The sequence below is a fragment of the Gadus chalcogrammus genome, chromosome 23 (assembly GCF_026213295.1).
Source record: "Gadus chalcogrammus isolate NIFS_2021 chromosome 23, NIFS_Gcha_1.0, whole genome shotgun sequence".
In the NCBI taxonomy this organism is placed as follows: domain Eukaryota; kingdom Metazoa; phylum Chordata; class Actinopteri; order Gadiformes; family Gadidae; genus Gadus; species Gadus chalcogrammus.
Window position 1 is genome coordinate 14,317,043 of NC_079434.1, and position 10,473 is coordinate 14,327,515.

General features: G+C 45.6%; 1 long non-coding RNA gene across 11 annotated transcripts; it reads left to right on the forward strand.

The window, feature by feature from the left end:
* Positions 1 to 2,497: 2,497 nt before the first annotated feature.
* LOC130377550 (uncharacterized) lies at positions 2,498 to 10,331 on the forward strand. Of its 11 annotated transcripts, none has more exons than XR_008894246.1 (14): positions 2,499 to 4,788; positions 5,009 to 5,110; positions 5,416 to 5,581; positions 5,735 to 5,815; positions 5,912 to 5,989; positions 6,063 to 6,174; positions 6,401 to 6,488; positions 7,912 to 8,070; positions 8,472 to 8,607; positions 8,761 to 8,841; positions 8,938 to 9,015; positions 9,089 to 9,200; positions 9,391 to 9,478; positions 9,697 to 10,331. It is a non-coding gene; the product is annotated as an uncharacterized LOC130377550 (long non-coding RNA). The 11 variants fall into 11 exon arrangements; XR_008894245.1 differs by having other exon boundaries at positions 7,912 to 8,057; XR_008894244.1 differs by having other exon boundaries at positions 2,498 to 4,788; positions 7,912 to 8,607; positions 9,368 to 9,478.
* Positions 10,332 to 10,473: the final 142 nt, after the last annotated feature.

Consider the following 10,473-nt stretch of genomic DNA (forward strand, 5'->3'; position numbering starts at 1 on the left):
CATAGGCACTCCTCGGCGTAGTTTGCCTCTCAGCAGTTGGCCTCAGCTTTCGTCTGGTTGGTTTTGTTTAAGTTTGGGACTGCTATTTTAGATATTGTGACTTTTAGGCGTTCTATATAAATGAGTTTTAGCTGTTTGTAATAAAGATTTGGTTTATTTTGATTTCCCGTCTGTTTATCAGTTAAACGAATCTGCTTGCCTTATCAGCATTGTTAATATTATTTAACACGCGTTACATCTTTTATTATAGTCCTACTTTATTTCCAGGGGTATAATTCCCCTGGTGGCGTTGTCGGTCCTCTCTCCCCCCTAGACTTTTCCCCCTTCATCGCCCCACTCGCTAAACATGGAAGAGAGACGGAAGGAGAGGAGAAAAGGATTAGAGGGGAGAAGGAGAAGAGGGAAGGAGGAGTAGTATTTAGTAGGGATGCACCGAAATTAAAATTCTTGGCCGAAATCGAAACGAATATACTGAAACAGTTGGCCGATGGCCGAAACCGAATACCGAATGTGGCTTTTAATGTTTTTCATTAATCTTGCTTTAGTTTTTCACCATTGCATAAATCAAACAATTAAATGTCCTTTATAAACTTTTTTTGTCTTGCTTTTCTATAAAAATCAATTACAAATTTGATACAAAATATTTATTTAATACTGAACGTTTCCTAACATTCCAGCAGACATTATAGCAAGAATTTAAGAACAATGTACCTTTTAAATAAATGAGTCAATATTATATATTTTTATTTTTTTAAATAAATGTTCGGTGTATTATGTTCGGCCTTTTTACTCCTTCGGCCGAAACCAAACATTATGTTTTGGGCCATTTTCGGCCGAACATGTTCGGTGGCCGAATATTCGGTGCATCCCTAGTATTTAGTGACCAGAACTGTGTGTGTGTGTGTGTGAGATCTAGTTTGTATCCATATTAAGTTAATCTTTGGTGTGGTTATTTATATGGTGTGTGCGTATCTATTGTGTGTGTGTGTATATATATGGTTTATATCTGTCGTTTGTGTGTGCATATGGTTTGTATCTATATGTTGTGTGTGAATCTATGTGTGTATCTGTGGTGTGTGCGTGCATATGGTGTGAATCTATATGGTGTATAGTGTGTGGCTGTATGGTGCGTGTGTGTGTTGGTAGGCGATGACTCCAGTTTAACCAGTGAATGAGTTTCTCTGGTCACTTTGATGAAAGCTTCCTTCTCACACACACTCACTCGCGCACACAGTAAGGGGAATTGAATGAAGACTTTTTTCGTTTTGAAGTTTGAATCTAAATCAGACTCATCCCATTAATTAAAATGAGGGAGGTCATTTAAGATCAAACACGGAGCTGAAATAGCCTCTCACTGTTGCCAAGAAGACCACAGGGTGCCGAACCTGCATTGAGTTTTACTAATTAGCTCACCTGCCGCGACTCGCCTAATGTGTGAAGGAAATCGGTGATTGTGGTGGTTTAACTCTTGTTTGAAATTTGGACCATGAGTAAACTGTTCCTTCCTTCAAAGGTGGTCTATCATGGATATTTGACTGCAGTTCTGTGAGTATCCCAACTTAACCATGAAGATGAACTGCAAACTGTAAGTCATTAATTTCTCATTACTCTTGGGCACATTGATGTATTTTGGCTTCCTGGTGAGTTAACCCGTTACCTGAAGGTTGATATGAGTATTAAGGTTGTTTTATTGGTTCATGGGTTACTTAGGTGTTTGGTTTATGTTGGTTTTAATGATTTGTTAAAATGGTTACAGGCTCAAAGTTATTGTTGTAAGCTGGAGTAATGGGTTGGGTTCTGATCCCTTCAGTCTTCTTTCATTCTACTCTCCTGAAATCTGCATCTTCATTACATGAGTGTTGCTTTACTGATGACGATGTGGTCTGAGTGAGCAGAGGTGCATACTGGGATACAGAGCTGTCTGAAGTCTACAGGTCTGTAGACACGCCCCCTCAGGGGAAACCGAGTGTTTGAGAAACTGTCGTGACGTCAGTTACATGGACTGGAATGTTCTTAAAGATGGAGACAGGGGTTCAGAAGGAGAAACGCCAGGGAGAGATGAGGGGGCTCCTCATCTCAACGACTAAAACACAACTTCAGTCTGACTCAGAGAACCATGGAACACATTCAACAGTCCCCTCCAGGCATCGTGACTCCTCAGGAACAGTTTCATTTCCAAGAAGGTCTTATTTGGGGCCATCCCCATATGGATCCTGCTCCTCAAGAGCCACCCCCCTCCACTGGGTGCTCTTCTGAACAGATGACCTCCTTCCTGTCCTCAGAATGACTAAAGCTGCACCGTTTGCATCTGTGAAGGCCCCTCACTCAGGAAACCACTGGACTACAAAGACATGACTTCAGAGATGTTGAATCAACCTGGGATTTTGGAGACGCCAAGAATAATCCATCACCAATGTGGGACGCCACTGAAGAATGTTGTACATCATTTACGTCTCTGGTGACATTGGTTGTTCTGTTATGGGTGCCCTGGGGGGGGGGGGGGGGGGGGGGGGGGGGGCTGATGGATTGTTATTTGGCATGAGGTTTTTACCCTGCATGATTGTTTGGCCTTTTATGGCTCAGTGGTGTGTGTGATTGGGTTTGACATGAGATGGATGTTTTTTCATCGCTAGGGTTCTACTGTGTGTGGGTGTGTCTCCCACTCACCCCTGGCATGGGGTTTTACGTGCCTGTCCAGGGTTCTATGTGTGTGGCTTGCTTTGACAGTGATAATGTTCATACGGGGGTTTGTGTGATTTGCTTGGGATATTGGAATGGGCAACTAAATCATACCTGATGGACGGCCACACGTTTACTTAAGGGCCTCCAGTAGACATGAAGAGCCCTGAGCGATGCTCCGGAGAAAGATCCAACACACTGGGCAGGAAGGAGAGTATCCAAATCAAGGGTAAAAGGATGCAAGCGGCGTGTTCAGATCAGTGACTTCAAACTAGGACTACACCAATCAGGATCACTGGAGGATGGACACCAAAAGGAATTCCACAAGGAGAGTCTGACGTTGGAAAGGGACCTAAATGGATATTCAAGATGACCGTCAGACCTGTAATGAGACGGCTCTTCCTACCAGCCTGGATTGATGGAGAGCCCTGTGGATCTTGTCTTGCTCTCAGTTGCACGTCTTCTCAGGCTGAACTCTAATTGTCTCGGACAGGACTAGCTGAACGATTGGTTCCCTTAAATCAGAACCAATCCGGGAACTCCAGCTAGTGCGCTCTTCGAGCTGAAGTTGTGCTCTTCAGCTGAGGAGGTAAGGAAACCTTCACTGGGGCTTCAAGATGTAAAGAGGAGAATGTTTCAAAGTGTTCCATGGTACTCTGATGAAGACCGTTGGTGTGTTCCACTAGCTGAGAGGAAGAACCCACACATCTTCCTCTTGGCCTTTCTCCTCTCAGAATCCTGGCGCCATCTTGAAGGATATTCCAGCTCATGTAACTGATGTCACGACAGATTCACAAACACTTGGTTTCTCCTGAGGGGCGTTTCTATAGAACTGAAGACTTCAGACAGCACTGTATCCCAGCATGCATCTCTGCTCACTCAGACTACACCCCCATGAGTAGGATGCAACACTCTAGTGATGGAGATGTAGTGTTTTATAAGTAACGAGGGAGCAGACTAAGGGGATTAGAACACAATGGCATGTCAAGTCTGTAAATCTTTAAACCATGAAGATGGTTGGAAAAGTCAGGAATTGGGCTTATTTTTAATATGGGCAGTCCTTTCACTCGGATGCTCACTTCTCACTGGAAATGTAAATGCGTTGGCTGGCTGGCATGATTTGCTGTTGGTGATGAGGTGGTCAGGGTGACGTTGCAGGGCTATGGTCGGCTCTCTGTGAGCTCAACGTTTAGATTTTCTCTATGGTTTGGACCCTGAATAATCTAGATAATTGTAAAATGTAGACACGGTTTAAAGTTGTTGTACATGGTAGTTTAGTTCTTCGTATGGTTTTGAGTGATTATAACTTGTACACACTGGGTGCATAATGTAATGATACACTGAATAGTATTAATGACCAACAGCAACAAACAGATCTCCTCAAGGTAAGTCTGTTGGCTGTATTTTAATTAAGACCATCGCTGGACTTCAGGATCTTCCTCCGTTCAGCTCAAGGTGAGGCGCTGGTTATTTTTCTTTGGTTGGTTCCGGCCGGAATGTTCGGATTCCAGTCGGACGGTTTGTGCTTCCCGCCGTGGAAGGTTCTGAGTGCGGTCACTTGATTTAGTCCCAATGGTTAGCATAGAAAGTTGTATTCTTGACAACCATAAGAAACCACCTGGCAGTTAGTTGGACGGGAGTCCCCTAAGGGAATCTGGCAGAACGTTCTGGATTGTATTTGCGTAACCTCGAGCCGTTGGCAACGGAAACTATTTTTCAGTCGGTTTCCATTGGGAATTGTTGCCCTCTATCTCAAACAACTTAATTTCCGATGGTTGCGCCGTACTTTTAACCACGTTGACGGGACTCTCGCTGCGTACAAAACGGCGTTCTACTTGCGGCCCAATTTTTGACATCGGTGAAGGCTGAAAATCATTTCAAGGTGGAAGACAATTTGACATTTCTTCAAAGGAACCCAGCACCTGAATATGAGTTGAGTAAATTTGATTTAATATTGATACTGCTTAGTGTTCATTGTTACTTCACCTTTTGTACGTTCTAAATACATGTTGTCATTAATTGCCACAGAACTTTGCCACCCAGAGCAAGACCTCCACCTCCTTACCCAGAGCCAGACCTTCACCTCCTGTCAGAAGTCCTCCAGAACAGGTCAGTGCTCGTGTGTGTGTGTGTGAGTAGAGAAATGCATGGCCTGAACCACTTCTTTAAACTTGTGGACTGCTCTGTCTTCATTCCCAAAATGTCTGGTCTCAAGTCTTTTCCAGCCTTGAGTTATAAAATAATAGTTAAATTAATTTTGTAACTAGGTTTTGGATGAGTCAATTAAGTTTATTGTTTGGCAAATGCTGATATAAACCTGCTGCTGTAGCACAAAGGTGAGGCTGAGAGGCTTGGGACCGGAGGCTTGTGGTGCCAGGATGGACCGGAGACTGAGGCTGGAGACCAGGGGCCTGCAGCACCGGACCAGAGGGTAACCATCACCAAGCTCATCTGAAACACTAAAATCCTCAGGTTTAGGGATGGTTTTGATCAACTTATGACTTTACATCTGTGCCAAGCTGTGATTTGAGTTAATTCATACCGGTTTTGTGTAGGAGTCGTATGAGCCATTATTGTTTCTGGTGCTGCTATGACCGTAGTGGATGAATTGCTGAACGCAACAATCTGAAGACAATCTGAAGACGTCCATTTTACAAGTGAACCTCGGATGCAGGAGGTGGGGTGTATTGCGCCCCAAGGTGATTTACTGCTGATACCAAGTGTGTTTGTAACCAGACCAGGAATCCATGGCTGAAGGAGCTGATGGAGGAGCCGCGCTGAAGGCCCTGCCTGGTGGAGGAGCCATGCTGAAGACCCTGCCTGGTGGAGGAGCCATGCTGGAGGCCCTGCCTGGTGGAGGAGCTGACGGAGGCCCTGCCTGTTGGAGGATGTCTGTCGTGGGGTAGATGGAGCCTGACTCTGAAGTGACCATCACACTCACTGCCACTTCTCGTAGAATACTGCTACCACAAACCACCGGCGTTTGTACCAATATACCAGACGACTACATCCGTTTAACCACACATTGAAGCAAGACTTCTGCTGTTTGTTCCAGACCAGGACTCTGTCTGAGGAGAGCAGTTGGAGGAGCTGAGACGCTGGAGGACAACTGGGACTCGACCAAAAAGGATTCCTCGTAAGTTTGTATTTACTTACATGGTTGACTTAACGGGCAAAATAGAGCTGTTACTTTGACATGCGTTAACAAACTACCGCTGTGTTTTCTTACTAGAACCCTTTCTGGAGTGGAAGCAAGCTGGTAGGGGAGCCGTGAATCTGGAGGATGACCATCACTCTACCAACAAGGATTGTAAGTTTGTATTAACCTAACAAAGTGGAAATAATGGGCTTAAAAATAAGACAAACTACATGTTTGTTACCAGACGTTGGGGCCAGACTTGCGCTGTTTGTTCCAGACCAGGACTCTGGCTGAGGAGCGCTAATGGAGGAGCCAAGACTCTGGAGGACGACATCACTCTACCAACAAAGATCCTCGTAAGTTTGCATAAAGTAAATTGACTGGACTTGTTGTAACGCAGGATTAGTTTGTCCAGTAGAAGTTGAGGCATACTACTGTGGTTGGTTACCAGACATACTACAGCTGCTACTTTGTTACGCACCATTAGAGACCAACTACTCCTGTGTTTGTGACCTTACATTAGAGACAAACTACTACTGTGTTTGTGACCTTACAATAGAGACAAATTACGTTTGTAACCAGACCAGGAATCTGGAGGACTGACGGAGAAGCCGTACATCTGGAAGGCAAATCCTGAGGACGATCAGGACTCTACCATCAAGGTTTCCTCGTAAGTTTGCATTATCTGGATATAGTGGACTAGGTAGGGGGTTGGGGGTTCAACTCTCAAACCAATGGTGCCGGGTTCAAGTCCTCAGAATACAGTGATACGTCCTTGAGCAAGGCGCCCTAAAGCCTGCCTGCTCCTTAATGACGTCTCTTTGGTTCAGATAATGTTGCATCTTTTGAATATTGAACCTAATCAATGTCCTTGTTTGGTCCAGGCAGACACACCTGAGCTGAACCTCACCTGATCCTGTTTGGTCGGGGGTAGATGCACCTGAGCTGAACCCCACCTGATCCGGACATCCTGCTGGTCCCGTCTCCTCAGTTCATCTGAGCCTCTTCCTCCAGAAGACATGCTGAGCTCAGCGGTCTGAGGCTGATGTATCAATGACCTCCGTTTGTACCAATATACCAGACGACTACATCTGTTTTATCACACATTGAAGCAAGACTTCTGCTGTTTGTTCCAGACCAGGACTCTGTCTGAGGAGAGTAGATGGAGGAGCTGAGACACTGGAGGACAACTAGGAATCGACCAAAAAGGATTCCTCGTAAGTTTGTATTTACTTACATGGTTGACTTAAAGGGCAAAATACAGCTGTTGCTTTGACATGCGTTAACAAACTACCGCTGTGTTTTCTTACTAGAACGTGTTTCTGGAGCGGAGGCGAGCTGGTAGGGGAGCCGTTAATCTGGAGGATGACCATCACTCTACCAACAAGGATTGTAAGTTTGTATTAACCTAACAAAGTGGAAATAAAGGGCTTAAAAATAAGACAAACTACATGTTTGTTACCAGACGTTGGGGCCAGACTTGCGCTGTTTGTTCCAGACCAGGACTCTGGCTGAGGAGCGCTGATGGAGGAGCCAAGACTCTGGAGGACGACATCACTCTACCAACAAAGATCCTCGTAAGTTTGCATAAAGTAAATTGACTGGACTTGTTGTAACGCAGGATTAGTTTGTCCAGTAGAAGTTGAGGCATACTACTGTGGTTGGTTACCAGACAAACTACAGCTGCTACTTTGTTACGCGCCATTAGAGCCCAACTACTCCTGTGTTTGTGACCTTACATTAGAGACAAACTACTACTGTGTTTGTGACCTTACAATAGAGACAAATTACGTTTGTAACCAGACCAGGAATCTGGAGGACTGACGGAGAAGCCGTACATCTGGAAGGCAAATCCTGAGGACGATACCATCAAGGATTCCTCGTAAGTTTGCATTATCTGGACATAGTGGACTAGGTAGGGGGTTCAACTCTCAGACCAATGGTGCCAGGTTCAAGTCCTCAGAATACAGTGATGCGTCCTTGAGCAAGGCGTCCTAAAGCCTGCCTGCTCCTTAATGGCGTCTCTTTGGTTTAGATAATGTTGCATCTTTTGAATATCGAACCTAATCCATGTCCTTGTTTGGTCCGGGCAGACACAGCTGAGCTGAACCTCACCTGATCCTGATTGGTCGGAGGCAGGCACACCTGAGCTGAACCCCACCTGATCCGGACATCCTGCTGGTCCCGTCTCCTCAGTTCATCTGAGCCTCTTCCTCCAGAAGACCTGCTGAGCTCAGCGGTCTGAGGCTGATGTATCAATGACCTCCAGTGGGAGTGATCTTCTTGACCCCACATGTAGCCGTGTGCTTCCACACGCCTTTCCCTCACGTCTGTCACTAACCTCATTACTTCACTACTCTCTACTCCTTCCCCTTTTCTTCCTTCTCCGTGGTTCGAACATTTACTCTGAAGGAGTGCCTCCTTGAACCTTTACACTGAAGGAGCGTCTTCCTGTCCTCAGAGGGTTCAGCGTTAGGGTTGAGAGTCAGGGTTTAGAGTCAGGGACAGAGCTGGTCAGGGAGGGCTGTTTTAACATAAACCTTTTCTCTTGCTTTCTGAATGGTGGTGACATTTTGAAAAGATTAATTTGGGAAAGTGTTTCCTCTGCTTTCCTTTACAAAAATATCTTTTAAACTTCTGTGTTTGTAACCAGACCAGGTATCCATGGCTGAAGGAGCTGATGGAGGAGCCGTGTTGAAGTTCCTGCCTGGGGGATGAGCCGTGCTGAAGGCCCTGCCTGGTGGAGGAGCTGATGGAGGCCCTGCCTGGTGGAGGATGTCTGTCGTGGGGTAGATGGAGCCTGACTCTGAAGTGACCATCACACTCACTGCCACTTCTCGTAGAATACTGCTACCACAAACCACCGGCGTTTGTACCAATATACCAGACGACTACATCCGTTTAACCACACATTGAAGCAAGACTTCTGCTGTTTGTTCCAGACCAGGACTCTGTCTGAGGAGAGCAGATGGAGGAGCTGAGACGCTGGAGGACAACTAGGAATCGACCAAAAAGGATTCCTCGTAAGTTTGTATTTACTTACATGGTTGACTTAACGGGCAAAATAGAGCTGTTACTTTGGCATGCGTTAACAAACTACCGCTGTGTTTTCTTACTAGAACCCTTTCTGGAGTGGAAGCAAGCTGGTAGGGGAGCCGTGAATCTGGAGGATGACCATCACTCTACCAACAAGGATTGTAAGTTTGTATTAACCTAACAAAGTGGAAATAAAGGGCTTAAAAATAAGACAAACTACATGTTTGTTACCAGACGTTGGGGCCAGACTTGCGCTGTTTGTTCCAGACCAGGACTCTGGCTGAGGAGTGCTGATGGAGGAGCCAAGACTCTGGAGGACGACATCACTCTACCAACAAAGATCCTCGTAAGTTTGCATAAAGTAAACAGACTGGACTTGTTGTAACGCAGGATTAGTTTGTCCAGTAGAAGTTGAGGCATACTACTGTGGTTGGTTACCAGACAAACTACAGCTGCTACTTTGTTACGCGCCATTAGAGCCCAACTGCTCCTGTGTTTGTGACCTTACAATAGAGACAAATTACATTTGTAACCAGACCAGGAATCTGGAGGACTGACGGAGAAGCCGTACATCTGGAAGGCAAATCCTGAGGACGACCAGGACTCTACCATCAAGGATTCCTCGTAAGTTTGCATTATCTGGACATAGTGGACTAGGTAGGGGGTTGGGGGTTCAACTCTCAGACCAATGGTGCCGGGTTCAAGTCCTCAGAATACATTGATACGTCCTCGAGCAAGGCGTCCTAAAGCCTGCCTGCTCCTTAATGGCGTCTCTTTGGTTTAGATAATGTTGCATCTTTTGAATATCGAACCTAATCCATGTCCTTGTCTGGTCCGGGCAGACACACCTGAGCTGAACCTTACCTGATCCTGTTTGGTCGGGGGAAGACGCACCTGAGCTGAACCTCACCTGATTGGTCGGGGGCAGACTCACCTGAGCTGAACCTCACCTGATCCTGTTTGGTGGGGGGCAGACTCACCTGAGCTGAACCCCACCTGATCCGGACATCCTGCTGGTCCCGTCTCCTCAGTTCATCTGAGCCTCTTCCTCCAGAAGACCTGCTGAGCTCAGCGATCTGAGGCTGATGTATCAATGACCTCCAGTGGGAGTGATCTTCTTGACCCCACATGTAGCCGTGTGCTTCCACACGCCTTTCCCTCACGTCTGTCACTAACCTCACTACTTCACTACTCTCTACTGCTTCCTCTTTTCTTCCTTCTCTGTGGTTCAAACCTTTATACTGAAGGCGCGTCTTCCTGCCCTCAGAGGGTTTAGCGTTAGGGTTGAGAGTCAGGGTTTAGAGTTAGGGACAGAGCTGGTCAGGGAGGACTGCTTTTACACAAACCTCTTCACTTGCTTTCGGAATGGTGGTGACATTTTGAAAAGATTAATTTGGGAAAATGTTTTCCTCTGCTTTCCTTTACAAATTGTATTCAACTTCTGTCAAGTGTTTTTGTTTATATATTAAAATCCCACATTGACTTCTACATGTTTTTTGCTGTTCATTTAATTGTCCTTTAACTTGGTTAATGTCAAGCTAAACTCCTGCAATACATTTAATATACATGATTGTTATTCTGCAATGTTCACATATTCCATTTTGAAAAAGTATGAAACC